Source organism: Temnothorax longispinosus, unplaced genomic scaffold (genome assembly GCF_030848805.1).
Source record: "Temnothorax longispinosus isolate EJ_2023e unplaced genomic scaffold, Tlon_JGU_v1 HiC_scaffold_50, whole genome shotgun sequence".
Lineage (NCBI taxonomy): Eukaryota > Metazoa > Arthropoda > Insecta > Hymenoptera > Formicidae > Temnothorax > Temnothorax longispinosus.
Genome location: NW_027270341.1, coordinates 1 through 5982, shown reverse-complemented (window position 1 = coordinate 5982; position 5982 = coordinate 1). Strand labels below are relative to the sequence as shown.

General features: G+C 35.2%; 2 pseudogenes; both read left to right on the top strand.

The window, feature by feature from the left end:
* Nucleotides 1-333: 333 nt before the first annotated feature.
* Nucleotides 334-4256, top strand: LOC139824659 (uncharacterized; annotated as a pseudogene).
* A 23-nt stretch (nt 4257-4279) lies between these two features.
* On the top strand, nt 4280-4977 carry LOC139824662 (uncharacterized; annotated as a pseudogene).
* Nucleotides 4978-5982: the final 1005 nt, after the last annotated feature.

The following is a 5982-nucleotide window of genomic DNA, read 5'->3' as shown; positions in this document are numbered from 1 at the left end:
CACAACGCATAATGCGTAGCATAAGAAAATTGATTGGTCTATTTCCTTATGCACATGTGTATGGACCAATCAATTTTCTTATGCTTACGCATTATGCGTTGTGCAGAAGTGTGTGCTCCCCGCTTAAGAAGTATTTAAGATGATCGATCTGTAAATATAACAATTGATTAAGAACAAGCCTTAGTGCGCACTCAGTGTGCACTAGTGCAAGCGCTCGAATTCGCTATTAGGCCGGTATTCATAGGCTGCGTTCGGGGAGCGCGCTATTAGCGCTATTGCATCATTCTATCTTTATCGCTTATTAAGTGTAGAACAAGGATAGAATAAGCAAATAGCGCTAATAGTGCGCTCCCCGAACGCAGCCTAGTCGGTTCTTATATTTAAGACCATCTTAAGTACAATCTTAAGATGTCATTAACCAATCACAGAGCCGTATTAGCATCTTAAGATATTACTTAAGACGGTCTTGAAATAAGATCTGATTATGAATACCGGCCTTAGTATTATTTGTACACACTCGATCAAGTCTTAGTCTGATCTAGACACAAAAGTGTCGTGGTCGTGTATTCGTAGTTTAACGGTTAAAGATACCGCGTGTATCTAGCGGGAATAAATCATTCCACATCAAATAATATACAGGTGATCTTAATTTTCCAAAACTGTACGGTGAACACTTTTTGATACGTAATAATTTTATAACCTTAGCTAATTATTATTTCTCTATTCTATGATATTAGAATTGCAGTAGAGCGTCGGGACTGCGAGAGTGTCGAGTCGAGTGTTTTGGCCTTACGGTCGACGATAATATTGTGGCGGTTAAAGATACCGTATCTAGCGGGAATAATCAACAAATTGTTCCATCAGGTAATATACAGATGATCTTAATTTTCCAAAACTACGGTGAACACCGTTTGATACGTAAAAATTTTATAACCTTTATTGATCTCACGTGTGATCACGTGCGTGGAAAGTGGCCCATTATGCGCGTATTTTTTGTGTGACTTGGCTATTTGTCGCACAAAAAACACGCGCGTAATGGGTCACTTCCCACGCACGTGTAATATAAAATAGTGTGTGTAACACACGTGCGGGTTGAAAATTAGACACGCGTGCACCCGATCGCACTCGCCTTCGGCTCGTGCGTCCACTCCGCACCCGTGTCCAATTTTCAACTTTCCGCACTTGTTACACAAATAACTATAGCCTAATTATTATTTCTGTACGTTCTATGTTTTTAGAATTGTAAGCGCATAGTAGAGCGTGATCCGGATTATCGAGAGTGTCGAGTCGAGTGTTTTGGCCTTACGGTCAAACGTTCTCCACTAATTACACGCAATTAATTATATTATTGCTTTGCACTTGTACGATCGTTTGAATCTTCTCCAGCATCTCGAGTTACGAGATGTTGGTCAACGAGCAACGCAACTGATTTGTACAACTGTTAGCGGTGGTGACCAAACTCGGTAGCGATATCGCATCGGCCGGTCGTTTTGCTTTTCTTCGTTCTGTCAACGATAATATTGTGACGGTTAAAGATACCGTGTATTTAGCGGAAATAATCAACAAATTGTTCCATCAGGTAATATACAGATGATCTTAATTTTCCAAAACTACGGTGAACACCGTTTGATACGTAAAATTTTATAACTTTAGCTAATTATTATTTCTGTACGTTCTATGATTTTAGAATTGTGAGCGCATAGTAGAGCGTGATCCGGATTATCGAGAGTGTCGAGTCGAGTGTTTTGGCCTTACGGTCAAACGTTCTCCACCAATTACACGCAATTAATTATATTATTGCTTTGCACTTGTACGATCGTTTGAATCTTCTCCAGCATCTCGAGTTATGAGATGTTGATCAACGAGCAACGCAACTGATTTGTACAACTGTTAGCGGTGGTGACCAAACTCGGTGGCGATATCGCATCGTCCGGCCGTTTTGCCTTTCTTCGTTCTGTCAACGATAATATTGTGACGGTTAAAGATACCGTGTATTTAGCGGGAATAATCAACAAATTGTTCCATCAGGTAATATACAGATGATCTTAATTTTCCAAAACTACGGTGAACACCGTTTGATACGTAAAATTTTATAACTTTAGCTAATTATTATTTCTGTACGTTCTATGATTTTAGAATTGTTAGCGCATAGTAGAGCGTGATCCGGATTATCGAGAGTGTCGAGTCGAGTGTTTTGGCCTTACGGTCAAACGTTCTCCACCAATTACACGCAATTAATTATATTATTGCTTTGCACTTGTACGATCGTTTGAGCATCTCGAGTTACAAGATATTTCAACGAGCAACGCAACTGATTTGTACAACTGTTAGCGGTGGTGACCAAACTCGGTGGCGACATCGCTTTGGCCGGCCGTTTTGCCTTTCTTCGTTCTGTCAACGATAATATTGTGACGGTTAAAGATACCGTGTATCTAGCGGGAATAACAACAAATTATTTCATCAAGTAATATACAGGTGATCTTAATTTTCCAAAACTGTACGGTGAATACTTTTTAATACGTAATAATTTTATAACCTTAGCTAATTATTATTTCTCTATGATATTAGAATTGTAGTGAAGATATTGGATCATTACGCAATGAATAGTACATCAAACTCAAATAAGAGAAAGAGCTACAAAGCTTTTTTGGAGCCAGGGTTCTCAGCAGCGAAAGTGAACCGTCAAACATATCAACGATGGATGAAACACGTTCAAGAAGGTTAATATATTTTGCATATAACATTTACTTTTTACATGGACGTATAGGCCAGTTATATTAGACATTGAATCGTCCAATTAATCTTCCTAGGTTGCAACCACTATGAATCGTTTTGATTTGAGGTACTATAAGTGGAATTTATTTTGCTTCGCAAAATTAACCCGGAATAAAGTTTTTTTGAAAAGTTATTTAAGAAAAAATATAAAAAATCGCGTTTTTTGTTGATAATGTTAATAATTTTTCATTCTGCGTTAATTTTGCGAAGCAAAATAAATCCCACTTATAGCACCTTAAATCAAAGCGATTTATAGTGGTTGCAACGTGGGAAGATTAATTGGACGAATTGATGTCTAATATGACTGGCCTAGTAGGAAATATCTGGACGGAGACGGAAGGCGATACTGGAGTCGTCTGTGATACCGACCACGCACATCGTACTTTTTTATTTTTTTTTTCGCTTTCCTTGTACAGAATAAAAAATCCTCCAAAAGTAAAGAAAATAAGCAAACAAATATGGGTAAGTAGTACGTTTGGTCAGTATTACGGACGACTCCAGTATCTTCTTAACCCATTTCATATAGTTACATTTACAATAACAATATATATTTCAGGAAATACAAGACTGAAACATTCGATGCAAAATGAGCAAACAGCTGGTACATTGGCGGATTTAATTCAGAGTGAGTTAAACACAACAGATGTAAAACACAATTGATGTTTCGTCCAATGAAAATGAAGATATCAGCAATTTGAATGATATTGTTCACGATGATAACTGTTGCAAAGAATCTGATAGAGATGTAAACTATAACGATAAAATCGACAATGATGGTTCTGTTTCCGAAGATGATTTTGATTTGTTTGAAAGTTCAGACATAAATTATAACACAAATGATGATGAAACTATCATGTTTGAAGCTGCCGGTTTGTCGATTTCTCAAGTTTTTACAATGATCCAAGCTTTATGTTTACGTTATCATCATTCCGATGAATCTAGACATGCTTTATTAAATTTGATAAAAATTTTGGTTGGTCCAAAATTTAGGCATATTAATATTACTAAATATACGATGTCAAAGAAATATAACCCGCCTGCGGATAAAATATTGTATGTATTTTACTGTACACAATGTTACTGTTTACTGTTAAATCCACTCTCTAAAGATCATATTGGTAAGAATATAAGTGCTACGTGCGGTCAATGTGAGGAAAGATATCAAATTTCTACGAATTCTTCAAATTATTTTTTATCTATTAATGTTGAATATCAAATTCGCGCCTTGTTAGAAGATAAAAATATGCGAGAAGTTATAATGAATAATTTGGAAAACGTAAACACTAGATTACAAGAAACAAATAATATTTCGGATGTATACGATAGTCATTTGTATAAGGATATTGCACATAATGAAAAATGTAGAGTTTTAACTTTTAACTTTAATACAGATGGTTTTCCTGTATTCAAAAGTGGTAAAAACAGTATTTGGCCTGTGTTATTAATATTAAATGAGATACCGCCTAAATACAGATTTTAAACTTTAATTTTAGCAGGTTTATGGATGACTAAATGTGAACCCAAAGCAGATTTTATGAATCTATATCTACAGATTTTCATTAAACAGATAGAAAAATTAATGAACAATGGTATCACCATATTGAATAGCAACAATGAAAACATTACATTTTTTTTACGGCCATTATGCGCATCAGTAGACTCAGTCGCTCGCCCTGTAATGCAAAACCGATATTAGTTTAACGGCTATTTTGGATGTAGCTGGTGCTATGCAAATGGTGAGCATCTACATGGTAGTATGCGATATCCTTTTACAGAAAACGATTTACAGAGAAACCATGTAAAATCTCTAAAAGATGTAGAAGAAGTTAAGCGGTTGCAAAGACCAGTTAATGGTGTTAAAGGGGTCCTTCAATTTTGACAGAATTAAAATATTTTGATTGTGTATGGGGATATCCCGTAGAATATATGCACGGTCACTTGTTAGGAGTTGCGCGCCAACTGTGGGCTGAGTGGAACTCTCCTAGTTCTCCATTTTATTTATCGCGAAAGCAAGAGACAATGTTGATAAAAGATTATTAAATATAAAGCCTCCGAAAGAAATCCATCGTTTACCGCGGTCATTTAAAGACGGTAAACTTAAAGCGAGTGAATGGCGGTCATGGACTTTATTTTATAGTGTGCCGTGTCTTACAGGCATTTTAGACGATAATGCGTTAGCTTCGTTTGTACTTTTAGTGCGAAGTATTAATGTTCTTCTTTCTCCAAAGTATTTCAGAAGAAGATTTACAACAATGTGAAATTGATTTAACGCGTTTTATTGGAGAAACTGAGATATTATATGGTAAAAAGCGTTATGACTTTCAATATTCACTCATATTACATACAGTTCAAAGTGTTCGTATGAATGGTCCACTATGGCTACCTCCGCATTTCCGTATGAAAATGGTATTTTCCATTTAAACAAAATATCCCTGGTCCTAATGGATTACTTTTTCAAATTGCTACGAAAACTTTGCAAAGAAGTACATTTCAAAATATAATAATGAATATAAGACAGATACATGTGAACTATATTGTAAAGGCTTATTTAACCCCCGAAAATTAATAATGCAATACAACGTTACTGAAATGCGGTGCTGTCCTAATAGAAGAAAGAGTAGGTGTTGAAGATTTGAAAAGTTTTGTTAAAAAAAAACTATTAATTCTGAAAATGATCAGGATACCGTTAAAGTATTTGATAGATGTGTATATAAAAATATGATTTTCCACAGCACCTTGTATGAACGACCAAAAAAACTAACGATACTGTTATTCAACTGCAATCATCCGCTATAGTTCAAATATCGAGTTTCATTCATTTCCAAAATAAATGTTACCTAACAGTTACGGAATATGAAGTAGAGCCAATTTCTAATATTACTCATATTATGAGTGTACGGAATAGTAGGAACAAACAAATCATGAAGAAGATTGTGCCTTTGGATACTATTAAATGTAAAGTAACGTATATAGATGTGAAAGATAACATATACGTGTGTACTCTTCCAAATGTTTTTGAAATTCAATAAATTATTCCGTTTGTAATATACCCAGTGAGAAATGAAACTTCGATCGACATCGACTCGTTTCATTTCTTACTGGGTATAAGCCGAAATATATTCTCCGTAAACATTAAAATTAATAAAGTTTATTTCTATCAACAAATTATAACACATGTACCGATTTTACATTTTATTCTTTATATCA